The sequence below is a fragment of the Pogoniulus pusillus genome, chromosome 1, assembly GCF_015220805.1.
Source record: "Pogoniulus pusillus isolate bPogPus1 chromosome 1, bPogPus1.pri, whole genome shotgun sequence".
In the NCBI taxonomy this organism is placed as follows: domain Eukaryota; kingdom Metazoa; phylum Chordata; class Aves; order Piciformes; family Lybiidae; genus Pogoniulus; species Pogoniulus pusillus.
In genome coordinates, this window is record NC_087264.1 from 27,610,387 (window position 1) to 27,634,742 (window position 24,356).

The following is a 24,356-nucleotide window of genomic DNA, read 5'->3' on the forward strand; positions in this document are numbered from 1 at the left end:
TAACCCAGAGATAGAAATTTGGTATTTCAGGACTAAGCTGTGTTTTAGCACATGGTTGGTACCACAATTACCAGGAAATAACACAAAGTCCCAGTAAAACCTCATTACAGAGCTGTCCTTAACTTGTTACAGTACTTAAAATCCTTTACTACAAACACCAATTTTATTACAGAATCACATAACGGTCTCTGGAGACAATACTCGAAATACGGCCTCACTAGGGCAGAGGGGAAGGAAACTCCCTCACCTGGTCACTCTTTTTAATGCACATGCAGTTTATGAAGCATGTATGATTTTGTCATATCACATGTCACTACCATGCTCAGATGAACAGTGTGCTAGCACCAAATAGCATAACAAGGTTTTGAAGATCACTGAAGAGAAAAAAAATCTTCAAAGAAAATTGTCATTTTAAAACTTGGGCATCAATGAGTGATGACTCCATTCCATTTGGACATAATTTCCAAATAAAACATTGTAAACCAATCTAGTTTCAAACCTGTTTTATTTTTCTAAAGTTAACTGAGAGAGTCTGTACAGTTTGATTACAGAATTCCATTAAGGGTTTCTTTTAAAGTGCAGAAGCTGTACTGACAAAGAGCAAAGCTTGGAAGTTTTTCTGCCACTCACAGAAGTGAGCAAGTCTTACCTACAGTTTCAACAAAGAAACCCATGTAAGTACTGCTAGTCCAGTGGGGAGAACAACAAAACAAAGCAAGAACAACAAAAAAAGCAAACACCAAGGCATTTAAAAGAAATGTACAAGGATACATCATAGTAATCCAGTCACACCCATTTACACCCAAAGACAACCAGGTATCAGCAGATAGATGTCATGTTTCTTGCAACCTGGTGTCATTAGTACTCAGGTATCTGCAGCCTGAAGCCCATATTGTCCCTGGACTGCATCCCGGTTGGAGCAGTGACCACTGCCTCTTCCATTTGCTCCCCTTTCTCATGTTGTTCATCAGTGCTTAGCAATATAGCCACAATCCTGAGAGCAAAAGTGTTCCCCACTCTGTCTAAACCATTTGAATGTCACCACATGCAGTATTTTTAATGTATTTAAATTCAGAAATGAGCATAAATGCAGAATTTAAATGCAAACAGTTTGCAACAGTCCTGTGCTTGCAAGTGAAATACAGTGGTATGTCAAAAAAAGTGCAAAGATTCAGGCATGGCCTACATAAGTTTTGTCAGGTGGTAGAACAGTGCTGTCAGGGGAGGAGCTTTACTTTTAGTGAATACCAGTCAAAGCAAGTGTATTTGGAACAAAGGTTTTACCATGATATCTTATTTTGCTTGGGGTAAGTGTATCTATTAAACTAATTTAAATGTTTCCCCCCACACCTTTACACACAAGTCTTTATATACACACCACATTAGAGTTACAACCCTGTCTACACCAGTTTGATAGAGCAGTGCAGATCACCAGCAGTGGTGTGCAGCTCTCAGCTGGAAGCTTCTCTTCTTAGTCTAAAATAACTGACTTGACAGAGAAGTCCTTTTTCTCAGTACACAGCTTTGCTGTTTTCTCCAGCACAAGGGTCCATTAGGATGTGAGTTTGTTTGCTGTTCTGTGAAAGACTGTTGCACAGCTATACTAAAGAGATTTACCAAGCCCACATGGGGTGGTCAGAAGGTTTTTCTCATTTTTCAAACAAACTCTTTCTAATGTCAGTCGAAAGGCTCCCTGTTTACATATTTGGATCAAGCTAGAGTTTTACATACCTGCAACAGGTAACCAAAGCACCAACACAAACATTGGTCTGATAATAAAGCCAGAAAAACAAAAGGCACTTTTAAAAAATCAGAAATATCTCTTCTGAAAAACAGATCTCAAAAAATAGACACAGGAGGAGTTTTCTTTGAAGGAAAGATCATATTATTTCCCTTCAACAATGGATTTACCTGTCACTGTAAATGAAGGAGCATTTGTTGGACACTGCAGTGGGAACAGGCCCTTTGCGTGGATGTCTTCATGTCTAAACTCATCAACTCACCTGTATCAGAAATTAGACTTGTATGTTCACCTTGAGGTCTGCTTAAGTTTCTCTAGCAGATTTACCACTTGATTTTGACTTGCAAGCTTTTCTTGACAAAGCACCTCCTGAGTGTTGAGGGATGGCATTTGAGTCACCACTTCATTTGTAGGAAAGCAGTCCCTGTCATCTCTGTAGTCTCTATCCTTCCATGCATGGATTCTCTCTTAATTCCATGGCTAGTCTGATCAGAAGACCATCCTTATTCATTCTGTAGTCTTTTATTGCTTTCTCCCTTTGAAGCTTCTGGCTGTCTGCCAGCTGACAGAGCTCCTTTGGCAGCTCCATGCAAGTGGGCTGATAAGGAAAAAAGAGAAGGAACAAAAAAGAAATCGAATCAATACATACTCAAACACATGCTCTGCTTTCCTTAGTACCAGATAAGAGCTCCCTCTGTAATTCGCCAATGGAATAGAACAATCAACTCTCATTAGATCTGTGGACTGTATCAATTACCTGCTTACACAAACAATACCTCAGGGCCAAAGTGTGTCCTGTGTCCCCCATCTCCCCCTGCTTCTTTTAAAGGGAACCCCAAGGGAAAAATACTAGACCTGCATCGATTGTTCACATCTTTATTAGTACTATCTTGGAGATTTAAGTAATACTTCACATATGGGCTTTAGATGTCTCCTGAGAGACATTTTGCACTGTGCAGTTGCTGTAAAACCACCAAAGAGGCACAAACAGTTCATGTTTGCTTGTAGGAAGCATTGCAAAGGCAGCTCTCCCAGCTCCACATTTAAAACTACTGTATTCTATCCTATCAATAAAAAGCCCTTATGAAGCAGAAGTTGAGAATCAATGAAACAGCTGCTTAGGAAGTACATGAAAGGAGGCACACTTCTTGATTTCATCATGTGGAATGCTGTTCCAAACATTACATTCAAGGACCTGCTCCTCAAGGGCTGCAGTGCTCACAACAGAAAAAAAAAAATCACAATTGCATTCAGCTATAGAAAGGGGAATTATGCAAACAAGGAACCTTAAGAGGCAGCCAAGCAAATTCAATCCTAGCAGATAGTATGAAGACAACTTCAGGACAATATAAAAGCAGCACAGAGAAGACATTTCCTAATGTCAAAATATCACAGGAAGAGTGAAAGGAAATTGGACTACAGGTTAGGGGAATGGAAGCTGTGAAGTAAGCACTCTTCAGGAAAGCAAAACCATATTCAAGTGAAGAAAATAGTAAGGGTGAAGTTACAGAAAAAAAACAAAGGGAAGGCCAGAATAATTTTATTAATAATTAACAGAAATAAAACAGAACTAATTAAAGTAAATTTGTAAGCACAAACTCAAAACATTAACCAGGTTGCAGGGCCACATGAAGAGCAGAATACATAAGTAGCACAGTAAAAAGCACACAACTTTTTTCCTCTTCTACATTCAGCATGAAAGCAAATGTGGAGATGCTATGCCTAAAACATTCCTTATGTACCCAGAATCTGCTTCAGATTGTCCCATAAGTACTTGAAACACAAACAGCAAGGTGGTTTTAACAGTGGAAGATGGAAAAGCTGAGCTAGTGACTAGAGTATCTTGCTTCAAATCTGCCTCGATACTCAAGAGATTGGAGGATGGTAAAAGGAAAATCCCAGGAAAGATACAGGAAGTAGAGTGCTGGTATGTCAGATGCCTTTATCACTGGTGGAAGCACTTTTGTGGGGCACTCCAAAATCCTTCTTTCCCCCAACTCCATCTCTAGGAGGTTTGAATGGTGAAAGAAAATGGTGCGGAAAACTACTTTCCCCCTGCTGCAGCTTGAAGGGGGACCAGCAAAAGGCACCTTCTCCACATGTGTACAGCCTCTTGTGGAAGCCCGTGCTGGAATCAACTAGTGGCTGGCTGGATTCTTCGTGCTCAGTATATATGGTAAATGGACACAATATCTAGGAAAAGCTTAGAGGGCAAAAAGCACAGGTGTTTCCACCTTTACAGAATTCCCATCTTGACAGAGTTCCCGCTTTGGAGAGTTCCCTCCTTGGACCATCCCTGCTTGTGGATGGCTTCCACCTGTGCGTGGCTCTTGTTTTGCACCATCCTTGCTTTTGGGCAGTCCCCCATTTTTGCACTGTCCTGCGCAGTCCTACTTCTGCACCATTCTGTGCAAGTCTGCAAGCCTGGCAAGTCCTCACATCCAATTTGAGAGAGCTGCTGCTGGCAGCACCCAGACCTGGCTTCACTTGGACCACACTGCAGCCAGACTTCCTGCTCACTACCTGGAGCTGGGGAAGTGGCCAGCAGTTTGGCTTTTCTTGTGCTGCTGAGCAAGCACCACCCCACGAATCTTCTTGTGGAAGAAGTGCCCGAGACACTTTTGACTTTGGTGTTTTTTTCCACCTGTCTTGGACTTTTGCCGTGTGGATCCCTATGAGTGGATATTGCTTGCATTTGAGAGAGGCTGCCAGCAGAGAAATTCACCAGGGATCATTGCCAGTTTCCTACCTCCCCTCTGTGAGTGAAGTCTGCTGTTCCCTTAGATTCTCTGCCCAGCCTGATTTGTAACTGGGGAAAGCTGTGTTGTAGCTTAGCCTTTTCCATTTTCTGACTTTCTTAAATGTCTAAATTTGCCCATAAGCATCCTTTGAAGATCTTCCTGACTGAATTAGAGCCTGTAAATAAACCTTAACTAGTTCTGTGTATAGTTTGGAGGTGGTGTTTTCAGGAAAATAAAAGTAATTCTGTTTTTATAATTCCTGCCTTGGACAATCAATACCCAAACCCCAACAAGCACCAAGAATATAAAGGGTAGACCCAAAGATGTGACACACTAGGAAAGCATTACCACAGCACTTGTAAAGGAAAGTTGTGCTTCACAAAACCTATGTCTACAAGTTTACCAGGATCCAGAGGAAGGCTGAATAATTCAGAGAGGGATAGAGAGCAAAGCAGAGCAAGCACTTCCCTGAGAACACCCCATCTTCAGTGCTATTTAACCAGACAAATGTCCATCCACTACCTAACTGCTGCAGGTCCTGCAGTGAGAGAGGTGATCCATGCCCTAAACCATTTGAAGCCAAGCTGCACAAAAATTCAGGCCTTATGTTCATAATGATTAAGATGGGTTGTGTGCAGCTCCAACTCACCAGAATAATTTTATTAATAATTTTACAGATAATAAAATTATCTGTAAAACTTCTGGCTCAGGTATGCAATTATATTTTGACAAAGAGCAGAGTTTATGCCACGATGTGCCATGAACATGCTATGAGGTACACACTACTGCACCCTACCTACTGCAGCTTTACCTCGGGGATGCATTGGGAAATGACTTTGCTGCACAGGCTGTGCAACTCCTTTGTGCTATCACAGCTGTACTTGTGAACTGCCACCACTTATACAACAAAGCACTGCAGTTTTAAGAGGTCGTTTGCTTCTTTACACCAAAGGGTTCCCAGGCTATGCTTGCTTCTGGGAATTTAAGTCCTAAACAGCTGCATGCAACTGTATTTCCATGTTCTAACAACACACCATATGACTCCAGCAAAGAGAGCTAGAAATCCAGCAGATAAAGCTCCATTACTGGTTCTTTTCTAGTGACAGAGCAGCAGAGGCACAGAAACACATTTCACTCGATGTCTGCATTCACTAGAAGAACAATGACTCTTAGCAGAAAGTTATGCTGAAAATGCAGGAAGTTGCAGAGACCTTCAGGGTGAGAAGTTTGTGTTGAGTTCTTCCCCTCAGTGGCAAGGAAGCTTATCAGTTTGAGAAATACGCTGAAGAGGGAAGCTGAGGGTTTAGATAGTGAAGTACGAGGGATCAGAGGTTACTGGTTTGCATCTGATTTGTGAGTAAAAAGTCAGTTGCTTAGAAGGGAGTGTCCACTGTTTAGAAGACTCAACTACTACTTGCAAGCGATGACACAAGAAACCACTGAAAATGTCAGCATAGGTTTCCAAAGCTGTAAGGATCAAGGAGAGGCCTTTTTTTCTCTCTTTAATTTACCTTTTTTTGCTCAATTTCCCATTTCATTCTCTCCTCCCAGTACTACATCATCATTTCTGGCTGCTGTAGACCACTGGCAGTACTTTAGTGTTGCTAGCAACTGCTAGGATTCATGACACCCATCTTCTTTTCCATAACCCTTTCCTGAAGGAAGCTCTAATCCATGGAGCTGCATCCTGCCACCTTGACAGCATGTCTCCCACCTAATGTATTAACTCGTGGTCCAGCTCCTCTGTACATCTGTTACTGCCAAAACAACTACCAAATAACAAAACAATGTGCTTGGCTGTCCAGAAGCAAGGTTGAAGTTTGCTGGAAGGGCTACCTGCTGGCTGACCATAAGGACTTGTTTTCAGCAAAACATCTGAGAGACTAAGGGGAAGAAAAGATGGAGGAAACCTGAGGTGAAACCAGGACTGCTACCAGTGACTGATGCAACCACTTGCAACAACTATTCTGACATTCAAGTTATTATTTGCACAAAAAGCATAACTGCTGCTTACTCTGCTCCTACCACTTTACTACTGTAAAAGCAATAAAGTGTCATTAATCTACATTTCTACCAGTTTATCCATGGCCTCTGACAAGCTAAGACTTGGTTCTATCAAATTACTTCTGAAAACTTGTCTTAAAGGGAAAGTAAAACCTTCTGTTGGAAGAAGGAGGGACAAAATAAAATCCCCACCAGCTATTCATATTCAAGAAACAAAGCAAAACTAGACACAGGTACATGCAATTATGCATCTCTGAATTTGCACACTGCTGAATATGTTGAAGGCCACTAGGATGACCTGACCCTGTGCATTTAGTCAGAAAGGGATTCTTGCATCCTGCCACTAATGGGGGCATGAGAGAGCATACAGAGACTTCTGATTGAGGAAGGAGAGATACACATGGAAAACTGTCTGCAGAGACTGGCCATGTAGAGCTCAAGGGAGGGTGGTGACAGTTACATTCACCAGTTGTATTCACACCTGTCTTTCCTCAGCTTCTGGTGGATGCAGTGATCCATAAGAGCTAGGGAACAGGTTTGGGGTTTACTCCATCATGATGTATACTCACTTTTTCCTGCTGATACATCCAAGAAGGAAAAAATAGGGTCTGGTCCAGATCTGCTCCCAGAAGCTGAATCCCCTGATTCAACAAGAGAAAGAGAGGGTAGGTAGCTGCCCCAGTACTCAGCATTACTAGTTGTTACCCAGCATCATTCAATTCACAGGCACCCTCAAACTGGAAAGCCAAAGCACCTTTGTCACCAAAAAGAGTTATTACACACAAAAGCCACTACCATTATGAACTTCTGGATCTGGCAGTGACCCAGCAAAGATAAGGAGATGCTACCAAGCTGAAGTTCAATGTTGTAAACCCTGATCCAGGAGCTAATATTCAGTTAGTGACAGCTGGAGATGGGAAGCAGTGTGGCTATGCAGTACATCCAGCTTCAGTACTTCATTTTTAATGAAGTCTCGTGACTGAAACTGATTGCACCCATGTCCTTGTTTTTGCAGGTACAGTTTGCCAAAGCTTGTGGGGAATGGGAGAAGGGAAAAAAGCGTTCTTCTGTGTGATGTGACATCACTCAAGATCAGAGGAAGCAACAGCAGGCCAAGGAAGCATGGCTCTTTTGACTGCTCCAGTCAGATATGATGTACACAATAGGCACAACAGAAGGCACATCTACATACCTTTCCCTTTGTCAAAAAGTGGAAGACCTGGTGGTCCTGTTCAGAGAGCACAATCCAAGAACTAGAACAGAGGAGAGCCCAGAAGACCCTTTCTTTCCTGAAGTGACAGAAATTAGCTTTCAGATCTGTTCATCTTCTGTAAATGAAAGAGGCTATGGTAACTTGGAGACTCTCTTGCCTAGTGGCTTTCTCAATCACAACTTTCAAGTAAAGTCTTGATGTACCATTGATGGTGTCTGTTCACTTAGGTGAACTCCTGCCTACCTTTCATGTTAGAAGGTGAGGTAACACAAAGTATCTTTATAGCCCTGGAACATTCATTGTCTTTGGTCGTGCTACAGTAGTGCTTCAGGAACAGAAGCTGCTCCAGTTCTCCAGCATGGAGAAAGAATAGTAGACAAGATTATTTCATCTTTCCAAAATGTTTCCCTGGCATAAGCATTTTACTTCAGAATCTAAGGAGATGCATTACTTCTGTGGAAGCAGTATTGGAACTGCATCAGATCATGTCTGGGGAACACACTCATCAAGCACAGAGACTCAATTGCTGCTGTTGTTGGAGGTTGGCTCCAAGAAAAAGCAGAACTCATTGTACCAGATTGCTGCTCACTGAAGGTCCAGAGTGCAGCACAAGTGTAAATTCTAAGTCGTCAGTGTGAAAAAAATATAAAATAGTCCAGGAGAAGGATTTTTCAGGTAGCTTTCATCTGCAGCTTCACAAAGGGCAGAGAAGGCATAACACAGACCTTTGCGATGGATAAACTTTACTTCTAAAGATCCATGAAAAAGCATTAGAATAATGGTGATGGATGGTAATCATCTTGACTATTACTTGATTCTGAGAATTGGATCTGAATGTAGCCTTTTTGCTTTGGAAATACAGACTCTGCTAGAAAACCCAGAAGTTGCACAAACAAAGTTTTTGGGTTTGTGTTTTTTTTCCTCTTTTTGTTTGGTTGGTTTTTGTTTGTTTTCCCCTTAAAACAGATTTAGCTGAACTCATCAACTTGCAAAAGGTTCCCTTAAAGTTAACTTTGTTTACTTAGTGAAGAAAATTGAAGGGACCAGATTTAACTGAACCAAACTCCTTACCTGGAGTTTAAATACATATCACAAGCAGATTTTAAATAAAGTAGAGGAAACTTCTGTGTGGTCTCACAAGATATAGAAACAGCAGAAAAGGATTAGCAGGGAAATCACAGTGAAAATGGCTACATATACTGCCCACAGTGCCAGATTTCTAAAGCAGGAAATATGACTATCAGATGAGATGTTAAAGAGATCTTTAAAATGCCATTTGAAATGCCCAAGATCAAATTACTTCCTTGGCTAATCTTATGGAATAAATGGATTTGCAAAAGGATTGGCTTCAGCAACCCAAGTACCACTTTAAAGTAAGTCTACAAACAAACAGCCCACTGCAAAACAGAATTTGTTCTCACAGAGCCACAAGAAACATCTGGTTAGAAGAGACCTCAAAGATCATCCAGTTCAATCTTTGAACTAGCACTGAAAGGTCAACACGACACCATGTCCCTACAAGACAGGTCTGCTTAAACACCCCCAGGGACAGTGACTCCACCACTGCCCTGGGCAGACCATTCCAGTGTTTGAGAACCCTTTCAGTGAAGAAATATTTCCCAATATCCAGCCTGAACCTCCCCTGGCACAGCTTGAAACTATTTCCTCCAGTCTTGTTGCTTGTCATCTAGGAGAAGAGGCTCTGCCTCCTGGCTCTAGCCTCTCTTTGGGTAGCTGTAGAGAGCAACGAAGTCTCCCCTCAGTCTCCTCCGGACTGAACAACCCCAGCTCCCTCAGATGCTCCTCATGGGCTGGGTACTCTAGGCTCTTCAAGAGCCTTGTTGCCCTTCTCTGAACAGGCTCCAGCACTTCAGTGTCCCTGCTGTAGTGAGTGGCCCAGAACTGAACATAGTATTTGACATGTAGCCTCACCAGTGCCGAGTACACTTAAGAGGCTGTTCTTTTCCCTTGTGTCATGCCTACTTTTGCATGCATTTCACACTGAAAATTCAGATGTCAAGCTCATTTTTTCTCCCTAGGAACAACCTATTTTTTGGCAGCTCTTCTCTAAAAAAGAAAGATTTTCAGATATGACCTTATCTCCTCTCTTCCATCCATAAAGCAACTATGACCTCTTGTGGTTATCTAATCTTCTTCTAAATCCTCAATAATGGGATTTACTGCTCTGAGCCCTTAAGTAATTCTCAAAGGATTCAAGTCTGTGCTTGAGTACATTGTTAAACTAGGGCAACAAAAAAAAGGCAATTTCTTCCATGAATTAGACCTGCATTCTTTTTTCCTAATGAATATTTCAAGACATTTAGAACTGCAAAAATGAGGTGGTACCAGGATTCAGTTCCTTCATGATGAATGAAAGTGTCTGACCTTTTGCTTTTCACCCAAATTTAATACCAGCAATACCTTAGTTAGAGCAAGGCCTCCTATCGTTACTTCATTGAGAAGACAGAAGAACACCCCACACAAATACCACTGCTTGTTTGGACCTGCTCTTTCCATTAGGGCAGGAAGTCAAGCTCCTTAACCAAAAGACTCACCACCTTCCCCCCCCCAAAAAAAAAAAAATTAACAAGCAATTACAGACGTGTCCATCATACAAGAGCCACTCTAAGGCACCTGGCCATGCGATACTACAAGTTCTGCATAACCAAAGAGGAAAAGTGATACTTGATTTAGTTTTGGTGGTTATTTTCCCTGATGGCACAGGTGAGAATAAATCAGTAAGACAAGATAACTCAGAGATGTTATTAAAGAAACAAAAATCTCTGCCAAAAAGAGACAACATTACTCAGAAACAGGCAGCATAAGCAAAACAGCTCAGCAGTGAAGATGATAGGAGAAAACTGGAACAAGATTCAGGGACTAAATACTGGTCCAGGTACCAACCCTTCACCACTGCCTGCCCCTCCTCTTCATGCCCTCAAACATTCACAGCCCCTATTTAGCCCAGAGGTTCTTGGTCTGAGAGTAGAATGAAGAAGGTTCCTGTGCCTTTGCCCACACCTTACCAGCTCATCATCCACAACACTAACTTCAAATGGAGTCGTATTTATGGGCTAACATGAAATGCAGCCAGGTAGACACAGACAACATCAGTTCTGCTGCTGCACACAGGAAACAAGCTTTGTGGCATAAAGTATGGTGTACAGGTGCAAAAAAAGAGGAGTGCTGTAGTTAGGTCCTCCAGAGTTTATCCATCAGAGCCTCAGATAACTAACCAGAGAAACAAGCAAAGACAAACCTACTTTTTTGCTCCCTATGATGTCCTGTGGTATGGAACATCCCTTGGCTAGTTTGGGTCAGCCGTTCTGGCCATGCTGCCTCTCAGCTTCTTGTGCTTCTGCTTGATGGCAGCACATAAGAAACTGAAAATGCTTGACTGTGACAGGATGTCACATGATGTCAGGGGCTGGAAGGGACCCAAAGAGGTCATTGAGTCTAGCCCCCCTGCCAGAGCAGGACCATACAATCTAGCTCAGGTCACAGAGGAACACATCCAGATGGGCCTTGAAATTCTTCAGAGAAGGAGACTCCACAGCCTCTCTAGGGAGCCTATTTCAGTTTTCTGATGAGCACTACCGAGCAACAAATACACCATCAGTGTGTTATCAATGTTGTTCTCACACCAAATCAAATGACAGCACTGTGCCAGCTACTGGGAAGAAAATTTACTCCATCCCAGCTGAAATCAGAACACCAATAAGCAGGGATTTCAGAGTATGAGAACATTCTAGCCTGATGATGCAGCACAGAAGCGTCCCACAAGGCAATGTTAAGAAAGTAAGCACTGACAACAGCCAGTTGCCAGCTCACTACAAGTCTTTTTAGGCTGCTATAGCCCAAAAGGGACTTGCTCACCCTCCAAGGCAGTCAAGTGTGAAATTGCAATATCAAACTTCCCAGAAACACTGCCACTGTTACTTCAACAGGTGGTGCTTAACTACGAAGCATCAGTGGGGAAGACAGGGAATGCCAGAAACCTTTCATTGCCATCCTCTCTGTGTTGTGTTACCTATATTAGGTTGCTTCTTGCAGAGAATAAACAGTTGCAGCAACTAATCAAAAGCAGTTTCCAAATTACACCAGCAGGATCCCCTCGAAACCAGTTTTTCATTTTATTGCTGATTTTTAAGTGGTCTCACTTGTGCATATGGCCTGTTCCAGCAATTCAGCAACACTGGGAAGCTGTCTCTACAAAGTGCTTCACAAAAAAACATCTACAAGAGTTGACTCTGAGGTATCTCCCAGTTATTTTCCCCAGCAGTACAGAGTAGAAGACAAGAAAGTTTAATTCCATAATATCAGGCACACTGCAGGGTAGCCAAACCCAGACCACTGCCTTACTTACATTAGAAGTTGGATTCGGACCAACGAATCAGACCAACTGAATCTAAGCCAAGACATCTGTCAGTGCAAGAAAAATACACATCAGCTTTTACCAGACAACAGAGCAAGGAGTGCAATTCTGTGTACCTCAGAGCCTAGGGTGGTGAGTTCTCAGTTATTTGCACTGTACCAGTTACATGCTTTAGCCAGTACAGCTGGGAGCAGTGGTGGGAATTTGCAACCCTTCCTTTTTCCTGCAGTCAAGAATTAAACATATATACTGATTGACATTTGAACTGCAATGAAATAACATAATTTTTAGGGGTAGAAAGGCCAAACTAAGATCAAAAAGGGACTGAGGGAAACCTCTGCTGTATGAAGCTTAATATGTAAGCCATATTAGGGCTTTAAAGTGTTACTTTGGCAGTCACATCTATGACATAAAAGTCAGTCTATAGGCAAGGATAAGTCAAACATAACTATGCCTAACACATCCCCACCCTTTATGAAAGGTCACCGCCGTGATGTTATTTTCTTCTCTCTCTAAAGGCCCCAGTTCTCTCACAGCATTAACTACCACAACTACCAGGGCCAGTAAAATTAGATTTTTGTGCTAATCTGCCTGTTATTTCACTTCCACCACTGCTTTTATTAGCAGGTGCTTCCTAGTGATGGATACTTGTAGCCTGAATCTGTTTGGATGCTTGTCAAAGGGGCAGAAAGAACAACAAAGACTACAAAGCACAAGATGACCTTGCTCCTGTTTAAGTCACAGCAGCCTCAGGTTGTGCCAAGTTTGATCAGGATCACATTAAACTTGCTGCTATTACTACTTTAGAAATTGAGCCTATACATGACTCAAGAACAGTGTCAGGCTTGCCTGCTTGTTCTTTTTACATAACATTTACAACAGTCTAGTAATGTTAAACCTTCTCTGAGAGAATGTCCCAAATGAGGGTTAAAATTCTGTTGTTCAAACTTTTGTTCCTAACCAGACTATTTGAAGGAAATCTGTGTACCAAAGATATTGGAGAGACAGACATTTTATTGGTGAAGGAGGCAGTCTGAGTTCCAGCAGCAGTCATGCATAACCTGAAGCCAGAAAGCACTGTCAGACAAATTTGTGTCCAGCTGCAGCTTTTTTGGTGCAGGTAGATTGTTATGTATGTCTATGACCTCTGCTGTCACAAATGTCCTCACACACCCTGTACCCTTATCTTCAGGATGTTTTTATCTTCCAGCACCACCTGCAATCCATTTTTGAAAGTCTGAGGTCCCAGAAAGAAGATACCAAAGAGAAAAACACAGCTTTTCATTGCTACCTACAGAAAGTTCAGTTGCAGAGAGAAAATAAGCGAGGGACATAAGAACCGACTGTTTGAAAGTGGGGAGGGAGTGCAAGGCTGCCCACAAGCCACAACTTCCTACATACAGACTTATGTTGGAGAGTGCAGGTTTAGTTTCCATAATGCTGTCTTGCTTTTTTCCAGAGGTGCTCAGAGACTCTCACAATGATTAGAAGGAACAAAACCCAGTGGTCTGCTCTACAAAGGCCAAGACAGCATTTTGAGACACATGGAGAGCAAACCCTATGCACAGCACTTAAATTCCTACACCTATGATGGTGACATTTGTAAGGAACCACTTCCAACTAAATTGTTGTGCCTACGACATTCCTTTCATATCCAAACACCACTACCAAGGAAACAAAGGACATCATTTTCTATCCTAGCATTTCAAATGGGATATAAAATTTAGGTTTTGCCTATGTTTAAATTAAATAATGGTTTAACAAAAAGCTGTTATTTGAAAGCAATTCAGCTGTACCAAAGCACACATTTTGTGGATGCTTACTTCTGCATAACCACGTTAGGTTTGCAGCATGAACTCCCAAATAAGTTTTTGCTTTTAAACTCACTTTTAAACCTATTTAAACTAAGATGATTTTTTAGCTAATATATTAAGCTACTCTACTTTCTGTCCCTTCCTTTTCAGATGATGAAAGCATCACAGCTAGTGAAGACACTGTATGGTCTTCAGATAGATTTTAGTCCTTCAACTGTATTGACGTTGTGAGTAGGTCTTGAATTTCTTCACTAGGTAACAGCTGTACAAGTGTAATATCTCTTCCTCTACACAAGTATAAAGATGGCAAACCAAATAAGCAACAAATGTCAATATTACATAAAAGTTTAGTAATTATTAGATTGCCTTATAATGGCACTGTTCTGTCCATAACAGGTCTTTAATCACAGGATCACAGAATATTAGGGGTTGGAAGGGACCCGAGGAGATCATCGAGTCCAACCTCCCTGCCAGAGCAGAACAATACAATCTAACACAGATCACAGAGGAACACATCCAGACAGGCCTTGAAAGCCTCCAGAGATGGAGACTCCACAACCTCTCTGCGAAACCTATTCCAGTGCTCTGTGACCCTTACAGTAAAGAAGTTCCCCCTTGTGTTGAGGTGGAAACTTTTTTGCTGCAATTTACACCCATTGCTCCTTGTCCTATCACAGGGAGCAAGTGAGCAGAGCCTGTCCCCCCCTTCCTAGACAGTCTTCAGATACTTACAAACATTTATCAAATCCCCTCTAAGTCTTCTTTTCTCTAGACTAAAAATCCCCAGGTCCCTCAGCCTCTCCTCATAAGCCAAGCCATGCCCTCCAGTCCCCTAATCATCCTCATAGCCCTCCACTGGACCCTCTACAGCAGATCCCTGTTCCTCTTCAACTGGGGAGCCCAAAAGTGAACACAGTATTCAGGATGAGGTCTCACCAGAGCAGAGTAGAGTGGGAGGAGAACTTCCCTTGATCTGCTGGACACACTCTTCCTAATACACCCCAGGATCCCATTGGCCTCCCTGGCCACAAGTGCACATTGCTGTGCCATGGTTAACTTGTTAGCCACCAGGACCCCCAGGTCCCTCTCCACAGGACTGCTTCCCAGCAGATCACCTCCCAGCCTGTACTGGTGGAGTTTATTATTCCTCCCCAGATGGGGGACTCTGCACTTGTTTGTGTTTGTTGAACTTCATCTGGTTCCTCTGTGCCCAGCTCTCCAGTCTGTCCAGGTCTCTCTGGGTGGCCACACAGCCTTCAGCTGTATCAGCCAAGCCTCCCAGCTTGGTGTTGTCAGCAAACTTGCTGAGCAGACACTCTGTGCCCTCATCAATGTCACTGATGAAGATGTTGAACAGGGCTGGCCCCAGCACTGATCCCTGGGGGACAGCACTAGTCACAGCTCTCCAGCTGGACCTGGCACCATTGATCACCACCCTCTGAACTCTTATCTTGCAAGCAGTTCCTAACCCACCTGTCTGCTCTTCCATCCCACACTTCCTCAGCTTGCTCACTAAAATGTCATGGGAGATGGTGTCAAAGGCCTTGCTAAGGTCAAGGTAGACTATATCCACTGGTTTCCCTGAACCTACCCATTCAGTGATGGCATCATAAAATGCTATCAGGTTAATTAAGCATGACCCAGTCTGCCCTGACCAGTGGGGAGCGTTCCCTGCTCCAGGCTTCCTCTCCTTCATCCAGGGTCTGAAGTCCATAGGGGAGTTCAGCCTTAGGTGTAAAGACTGAAGCAAAGAAGGCATTCAGCAACTCTGCCTTCTCTGCATCCTCAGTTATCAAGGCTGCCTCCTCACTCAGTAGTGCTCCCACACCTTCCCTGTTCTTCCTTTTTCTACTGATGTAGTTGAAGAAGCCCTTCTTGTTCTGTTTTACTTCCTTTGCCAGCTTCAGTTCCAGGAGGGCTTTGGCCTGCCTTGTTGCTTTCCTACAAGCCTTTACTACTTCTCTATAGTTCTCCCAAGTGAGCAATCCCTTCTTCCAGGAATTATAAGATTCCTTCTTCCCTGAGATTTCCTTCAGGAGCTCTTTATTGAACCATGCAGGTCTCCTAGCACATATACCTGATTTTTTTATTCAGGGGAACATACCTAGCTTGGAAGAAGTGGTCTTTAAAAATTAGCCAACTTTCTTGGGCTCCTTTCCCCTCCAGAGCCTTAGCCCATGGGATTTCTGCAAGCATGTCCCTGAAGAGCACAGTTAGCTCTGCAGAAGTCCAGGGTTGCAATTCTACTTGTTGCTCTGATTCTACCCTTTAGAATGCTAAACTCCACCATGTCATGATCAGTGTCCCCGAGGCTGTGCCTGACCTTAATGTCCTCAACCAGTCCTTCTTTATTAGTTAATACAAGGGCCAGCAGTGCACCTCTCCTTGTTGGTTCCTCCACTACTTGCATCAAGAAGTTATCGTTGATACATTGCAAGAGCCTTTTGGACTGTCTGTGCCTGGCTGTGTGATCTATTTTTTATGAAAACACCTGATCTGTCTTGAAGAACTTCCTATCCCTTACCAAAGCAATTATATGAGTCTTAAACACAGGCTACTCCCCAAATGCCTTCTCAGTTACATCTCTGTTTAGTGGCACATTTTGGGAAGTATCTGCCTCTTACCTCAAGCCATGAGTTTTCCATGCCAACACAAATTTGCACCACCTCCTGCTACACTGACAGTACACTGCTGAGTTAGGTACAGCATCTAATGAAAAAAATACAGATAAAATAAACAGTCCCAGAGGGACAAATAGCAAACAGTGATTTTTTTTTTCCAATCATGATCACTATTTTAAAAGGTAAATACAGATCAAGCCCACAATAAATCCTAGATATATAGTGATCCAAGAGAAACAGCCACGGTATCAGTCCCATTATAGACAGACAGCTGGAAATGCCACAACTAGAAGCATCAACAGTAGGTTTAGAAGAGATTATGGATAACTAAAGAGTATAAACTTCTCTGATCTCCTCCTAAGAAATTCTCCTGACTATATTTTAACAACTTCCTTAAAGTCACATAAAGAAAGTGTTCCTTTCAGATAAAAAAGAGAACACATTTTCTAAAGCTTATTTCTCTCACAGACATGAAGTTTTCATACAATTCAGGCAACCTGTAGAGTGGAAAGCATAAAACCCAATAAAAAAGTCTTTACAACAGCTTCTTGTTCAAGCAATAGATTCCTCTGTGAGCCGAGCAGTCTCTTCCTATGGGGAAGGGCTTCTTCCTCTGTACGTGCAGTAGTTTTACCATACTAAGAACCCAAATCCCAGCTGAAGTTACCACAGGACAGAATGGCTCAGAGAACCTATAGTATTGCTGGTCTGATTCAGGCTCTAAAAAATGCTATTAAGCTAAATAACACATCTATAACTGGCTCTGAATTCCGAAACAGCATGTTCACCAAGTCCACTTATATTAATATACATGATTTAGGAGAAAAATATCCCAGCATGCCTCAAGTTCCATACACTTTCAAAGCCAACACAATTCCCTCTCCAACTGCAGAGAAAACCTCACATTGTTCCCTTCTTAATCAAAATCATGCTTCTCTAAACAGTAATGCTGATCCTTCACTTCAGTTACTAGTGATGAGCCTGGAAACAGCAGCCAGAGCACACCGACGCAGATTCACATCCACACACTGCAAACTTGTGTGCACTGCACTTTTTCTCTGCGTATATGCACACTTCAAACAAATTCAGATGCCACCAGAGATACCATTTCTGCTTCTCTTAAAAAATCCAGTTACTGCCTGTTACTCTGATTTCACTACAGTCTGCAGAAGTGATTTCCAGTCTAAGACATCATGAGGCAATGCTCACAGTCCTGCCACTTCATGGATCTACTGGCAATTACAATGGAAGAGGCTTAGGCTGCTGCATAGGAGCTGTCATTAGTACTCACTGCTGGGCCAGATTTCTCCTGTAAGCAATTAACAACTGTGTACTCCACTCTCTTTTCTTTAAAAGGAATAATAAAACAATCATTAGAAGCTTCCTCTACTTAAATGAGCTTTGCACAAAGTTAAGTATTTTAGCTGTATAATCACTCTAGAATTCTGGTTTAACTGTTTAGTTCTTTCCTCTCTGCTTCTTGAAGACACCCAAACAGATCACTGAACTGTCCGATTCAGACAGGTACATCTAGAGCACAACTCCAAATTCTGGGTTTTGAGAGAAAACCCAGCTGTTTAAAAATGAGCTGCAATGTTTTTGTCATTGTGATGCATAAAGGAAACAAAAAGGTTTGCTTAAAAAATTAACATCCATGAAAAAAAACAACCAAACAAACAACCAAAACGCACTCTAATTTGCAGACTTGGCCAAGGAAGGAAAAAGACTGTAGCAAAGACAAAACTTAACAGTGACACTACAGAACATGGACAGTGGAAGTGATCATGGGAGCAGAAAGAACTGAAGCCAGATTTTAATATTTTTTAACATCTGCTTACTGATGTCTGATGAATGGGTTAAAAAAAAGAAAGATTTCTCTTAAAGACTCTCTCTTAGGCATGATGCAAACCTTTGTAACACACATGCATGACAGCACAAGAACAATCTTCTGAACTCTAAAACAACAATTGAAAGATCATTAGAAGAAAATCTCTCCCAGATGCCCCTAAGCCTTCCTCATTTTCTCCTTCACTATCCAGGTCTTGGAGTCTTGTCTTGGCTCCACAAGAACAGAACGAGGTAATCACATTTTGGATCTATACCTGCATACATGCATACAGCAGGAATCACACAACCAAACCAGTGCAAGCACGTGACAGCCACCACAGAACTAAAAAGAGTCTTAATGAGCTTTGAGCTATCTATTGCGCCACATCCATATCAGGAACAAGCAGAAGATTAAAACAATCAGCAAAGAGGAATGTTCAGTAGCTGAAGCACTTTGGTTTCTCCAAAGGTCAGCTGTGCTGCTCAGCACTTCTACAGCTGACTGTGTGTTTCTACACTTCTACAGGATAAACGTTCCAGAAAGTAGGTAAGTTCCCTTATGATCTTGTGACCAGACCTGCAGAGAAAGCACATATCTGCAGACAAAAAGCTGCACCTGTCTTTGTGACATTTGGGAATACAACCTGTTGTGATATAGACAAACTACGGTATCACAGTCTCTGGGAAAAGGCATTGTTTGGCAACAACAAACTAATTGCATTGCCTGATTAATATCCACATAACCTGAAAGAGGATAATTTATGTTATTTGAAAGTCTCTGCTGGCTGTCTAGGGAAATGTGAAGAAATCTCCATGGGTGAGAAACTGTTGGTCCTCTATCTGCTTGCTTATTCCTTTCAACACCTCCACAAGCAAAGCAACCAAACGGCACAGAAGTCAGAACGTGACACATCCCATCAGCATCGATGTTTAGTAGAGAAAATTATTTCATCCATTGTCATCTGCCTGTGTCCAGACAAACTGCTGCATGTGAAGCAACTTCCTAATCCAACGTGCATGGTTCTTAAAGCACATCTTGAAGCTACCCAACATTAAGCTTATTTTATAAAAAGGGTCTTTATTTCAGATAAAATGTGACACTTATTCTCAAAGTAAAAGAGGAAAGCAGAACTGAACAGGTGTTCACTGCAAAGGTCAGCAATGGTTCCAAGCAAAGAAAGCTCAAAGTAGAAAGAATTAAGTACTCGATCTGAGCCCGAGGACTATGCAATTTGAATATCTGTAGGGTTTTACACTGAATATTTGATACATTAGTTACTATAATTGCAGGGTGAATTTACAAGTTCACCAATACCTAAAGCAGTTATATGCACTGAAACTTTACTGTAATCAAACAGAAATGATTAAATCATGTAAAATGCTGGTATCTCAGGACCTGAAAAAAGTTAGTAAACATTCGTCTGACTGTAAAATGTCATATATGCACTTAATTTCTACAACAGCACAATGTGAGGTCAAGAATACTTCATTAGGAAATATGACTTTGTCCTGTCTTCACCTGAGTTGGAGTTATTTTTTTCCCAGTAGCTGGTGCAGTGCTGTGCTCTGGGACTAGTGCAAGAAGTGCACTACTGACTGACAATCAAACCACCACACTGGTGGTTTGGTTGTCAGTCAGTAGTGCTGACCCTAAGTCAAGCACTCTGCAGTTTCCCATGCTCTGCTATCAGGCAGGTCCACAAGAAGCTGGGAGGTACCATGGCCAGGACAGCTGACCCAAACTATCCAAAGAGATATTCCAACACTTAGTACATCATGCCCAGTATATATATAAACTGGGGGATGCTGACTGAGAGGCAGATCACTGCTTGGGCTCGGTCAAGCATGTGGTGAACAACTGCACTGTTTATCACTTCTCTTGGGTTTTAGTTCTTCCTCTTTTTTATACTTAACTGTCATCACTATTATTTTTTATTATTAACTATGATATTCTATTTTAGTTACTAAACTGTTTTTACCTCAACCCATGAGTTTCACATGGTTTTCCCTGACTTTCTTCCCCATTCCACTGGGGGCTGCATGGTGCTTAGTTGCACGCTGCATTTAAGCACAATAGACTTACTAGTATACGTTTCTTTATAATGATATAAAAGCATTCCATTATGATTATAGTTCTCAAATTACATACTTCTCTATCTCAATAGACTATAACAACTTCTTTTTGCCCAGCCCTTAGATACAACTGAAGAATCTTGTGCCCAAAATTTTCTATTAACACAGGAATCCTCTACCAAGGTGAGCATATTCAAGTAGGTCTGAATGCAGGCTTATTCAACAGGGAGAAAGAAGACAATTCCATGTGCTTTTTAACTATATTTTAAGGGCTTTCCAGTGGGCACTATTTCATTCCTGCTTCTCTTAAGAGGAAGAATAAACTGTTCAAATGTGATCTTGTGAGAAGACTCTAAATCCCTATATGAGGACAGGTTTGCAGACTTGGAAATAATTTTATCATCTTCCCAGAGTCACATTTGTATTTTTTGAGAGCATCTCTATAAATATAAGCTGTGCAATTGTCCTGGATCTGTTCCACCATAAAAGAAATAATCATGAGAATTCCTCCCTAACCCTACAAGCTGACAAGGAAATAAACCAGGCAAATGTTTCTAACTAGGGATACTCATTGGAAGAAAACAGCAAAAAATCAAGAGATGGAAACTGTAAGCAATAGCCTGAAAGACTCACTACTTTGTTCACTTCCTCAGAACTCAGAAACATAAACTTGGCACAGCTGTGTCTGAACATTAATATTTTAGTTAATGTAAGTGGTGGCTCCCCTAGCAAATGCATCCCACCTCTCACATTTAAGTGTACTCAGGAGAGCATTGCCATTACCTGGTTCATCCATTAATTTTGCTGCAACAGAAACAAACAACTTACACTATAGTGCTGACAAGCAACTTTTGGACACTGGTTATCTCCTGATAAAAGGAGAATCATAACTCATACTAACCACCACAGGGCATGGCTATACATGTGTCATAGAAGGCCAAAATAGGCCTAAACATGTTCTGGCTTGTCCAGACATGTTTTCCCTGTTCCCCCCATTATGCAGCTGGGAGACGCAACTGCAGGAAAGGAATAGAATCATAGAATCAACCAGGTTGGAAGAGACCTCCAAGATCATCCAGTCCAACCTGGAAGACAAAGTCCTGGTGCCTTCAAGTCTCCTTCTGTCCTTCCAAACTTGTAAACAGGGCACCCACACTTGTTTATACACTTGTTTGTATTCTGCCCTAAAATGGTAAAAGCAAGCCTTGGCTCACCTAATACAGTCAAGTTTGGCTAACTGCCATTCTCATTGGCTAAGCTCCATGGCCAAAGAACTTAATGGTCTCAGGCTGCATTGATAAAAGACATGAGCAGGTAAACACAACATGTTCTCTCTGCTTCTGCTTCACTGCTCTGAGCCACTGCATCCTGCCATGCTCTCTCCGCTACATAATAACAAGCCCTGATACTTTGGGTTCGTCTACTTCGAAGCTGCCTTGGCTAAATTTACAAGGATTAGGCATTAAGTGCCTCTTGTGATAGGCTTACTTAGCCAGCAGGCCATTGTGTCCATCTGCAAGACATCCTGCTTGCCCCTCTGCAAACCTCCATGCCATGTCTGGAATCAAAAAGGAACCAGATCAGGTCAGAGATCATCTGACTCTCTCTCCCCCAGCACCCTGTTAGGGCCTAGCAAGATCTAGAAGGCAACTGAGACACCAATCGAACTCCTTTCAAGTGTTTGGGTACTGTCTGGAAACTATAGCTTAGCTCTGAGAGTTGGGAGGCAGTATTTTGTGAGTGAATACTGAAAAGCCTCCCTGTTAAGAAATCTCTGGCTGGATCCAAGCGCCCTCTGCCTTAAGCAGAAAGAAGCTTCTCGAGTCCCTCTAGTGGACAAGCAGTATAATTGACCACAAGAACCTCTCCCAGTTCTAACAGTTTAATGTTTGTTGTATCATTGCTAGTTATGTCTTAAATGTTCTAGATCCTCTGTTTTCATCTGTGTAATAGTTTTCATGACCATGCAAAGAACCTGATTAAAAATAGTCAATGTGGTGAGATTAAATCTATTACTATCCAAATTAATAAACAATATTAATTTTGAAAAATAAAAAAATCTTGCACCATACTACCACTACAACATGCCAAAAAAAAAAAGGGAAACCGAACTCCAAGTATAGTTCAAATAATTTAAAATTAATTCTGGTGTTCAAATTTATATAAAATAGAATCACAGAATTGTTTCAGTTGGAAAAAAAACTTTAAGATCATTAAGTCAAGTAACTTATACCACTAGCCTAGATAAGATGTAATTCGGAATTTTAGCATTTAAAAATACTTTAAGCATTTAAACAAGGTTTTGGTGGGCTTAGTATCCCACTGAAACCGAAGTCAGTACCTAACTTGAACTAAACACTTTGCATACCATTGCACACACAGCAAGGCAGGAAAAAGGCAAATCAGAGTCAATCACTTGATAAGTTCAGTAGATGCCTTCTAGCTATTTCCTCCTCAACAATTTATTCCTTGTTCCCAAAACACAGGAGACGCCAATAGAAATTCACAGGTTGTTTACATATCCAGAAGTGTTTTTCTTCAATAACCCCATTCTTATCACTACTGAATGACAGGGAAAGGCTCAGGTAAACAGATTATTTAATAGAGGTGTTTTCATTGTGAATAAAACCAAAACTAAATTAACTAGAGCCTTAAGCAATTTATCCTTCCAGAATCACAGAATTCATCCAGTTGGAAGAGACCTCAAAGACCATCTAGTTCAACCCTCGACTCAGCACTGAAGGGTCAACACTAAACCATGTCCCTTAGCACCAAGTCCACACACTGCTTAAACAGCTCCAAGGAGGGTGACTCCACCACTGCCTTGGGCAGACCATTCCATTACTGAGTCATTTTGCACACGCAGGAACATGCACCATGAATGTAACTTGCCTTTGGGATGTCAACAGAAGGAACACTTGTCTCAACTGACTGCTTTCAAAGTGGTCACTTTCTTTAGTAGTCTTATTGCATTTTATGAGTTATTTCAATAAGCTTTAATGTAGTACAGTCACAAGACCTTAAATCGGAGACTTCTTATTTCACTGACAGACAACAGAAGTTACAGGATTTACACATCATTCCTACTGATTTTAAGAGATGCTCAAGAATTCTGTAGTGATGAAAAAAGAAACAAAGGAACTTAAAATGCCAAACTAAGAGTAGCCATAATCCCTTTGTCTCAAAATTTGGTGAGAAACCCCTCACCCAACTGTTTCAGCACCAAAACCCATCATTCCTCCTGAAATGTTTTGGTCAGTTTCAAAGCTCCTCACCAAAAGATGGAAGAAAAAAAAAGATACAGACACGTGAAATTCCACTCTTCTGGCTAGAAGCTTATAATTTGCAGAACAAAGCAAGGCCAGAGCGCCTGACGGTATTTACTAAAGACAATAATAATATTAATAATGTTTTAAAAGGGTTATTTTACATGAGATCTTTCACCCTACCAAAGGTTTCTTCAAAGCGAGTGTGCACCAAGCAGTTGTGACTCAGGGCTGCTGCGCCTACACGACCTCACAGCCGAGAGCAGCAGCAGGTGCTGCTAACTCCGGCTTTGAGCACTACTCAACGCGGCGCCGTTTTGGCGCCCCGGAAGCGCCCATGCGCCCTTCGCGGCTGCCCGCCCCGCCTGCCGCACAGCGCCCGCCCGCCCGCCGCACAGCGCCCGCCCGCCGCACAGCGCCCGCCGCCGAGCCAGGCCCGCGGCGCCGCAGCGGCTTGTAGCCCTCTCCCACTAGGGGCCGCCGCGGCGGGCCCGGACCTGTCCGCAGGAAAAGGGCCCGGTCGGGGCTCAGGTGCTGCATCACCCCTTCTAAAAGGCCGCAATTTAAGTTTACTTTAACGTTTCTCCCTAAACGGCCCTAAGGCGCTCGCTGCTGAGGGCCGTACAGCTGCCCGGGGCACAAGGGCAGCAGGAACAGGATACCCGCGGCACAAGGCAAGGG

General features: G+C 42.2%; 1 long non-coding RNA gene across 1 annotated transcript; it reads right to left on the reverse strand.

The window, feature by feature from the left end:
• Nucleotides 1-488: 488 nt before the first annotated feature.
• On the reverse strand, nucleotides 489-24,031 carry LOC135180688 (uncharacterized). Its single transcript, XR_010304537.1, has 3 exons — nucleotides 23,859-24,031; nucleotides 881-2,339; nucleotides 489-849 (listed from the first exon to the last, which is right to left on the reverse strand). It is a non-coding gene; the product is annotated as an uncharacterized LOC135180688 (long non-coding RNA).
• Between the last annotated feature and the right edge of the window lie 325 nt (nucleotides 24,032-24,356).